Source organism: Mercenaria mercenaria, chromosome 15 (assembly GCF_021730395.1).
Source record: "Mercenaria mercenaria strain notata chromosome 15, MADL_Memer_1, whole genome shotgun sequence".
Taxonomy (NCBI): Eukaryota; Metazoa; Mollusca; class Bivalvia; order Venerida; family Veneridae; genus Mercenaria; species Mercenaria mercenaria.
The window spans coordinates 74169743-74170256 of record NC_069375.1 but is presented as its reverse complement, the minus strand read 5'-3'; the positions used below and the strand labels follow the sequence as shown (position 1 = coordinate 74170256).

At 46.9% G+C, this 514-nt stretch overlaps 1 non-coding gene across 1 annotated transcript; it reads left to right on the top strand.

The window, feature by feature from the left end:
- Positions 1-211: 211 nt before the first annotated feature.
- Trnat-ugu (transfer RNA threonine (anticodon UGU)) lies at positions 212-284 on the top strand. The gene has a single exon. It is a non-coding gene; the product is annotated as a tRNA-Thr (tRNA).
- Positions 285-514: the final 230 nt, after the last annotated feature.

Sequence of the window (514 nt, the reverse complement as noted above, 5' to 3'; positions counted from 1 at the left end):
TTGTTCCATACAAAAGCAAAACATTTAATGACATATATTTTTGTACTGTGGGTTCACAGCTGTGGAATGAATTATGCAAAAGTAAATCAATTTATGCGTTTAAAAACATACTTAAAGCCCTGCTCCGCGGCTATTAACATTGTTTTGTGTGCATGCAACCCATGATTACAATAGATAACTTGGCCATGTAAGGGGGGATTATGTGTCAGGCAGCCGGTTAGCTCAGTCGGTAGAGCACTCGCTCTGTAAGCGAGAGGTCCCGGGTTCGAGCCCCGGACTGACTGCACATTTTTCTCACCCTGTGACATTTGGTGGCCAACGTGGGGCCGTGACATGCTTGCTTGGTCAGTCTTACGACGCTTGCAATATTATGTCTCTCCGGAATTCGAGGACAAATTTCCAATTTGTGGAGGTGTATGTCACGGTACGGACTTAGCTCAGTCGGTAGAGCACTCGCTCTGTAAGCGAGAAGTCCCGGGTTCGAGCCCCGGACTGACTGCACATTTTTCACACC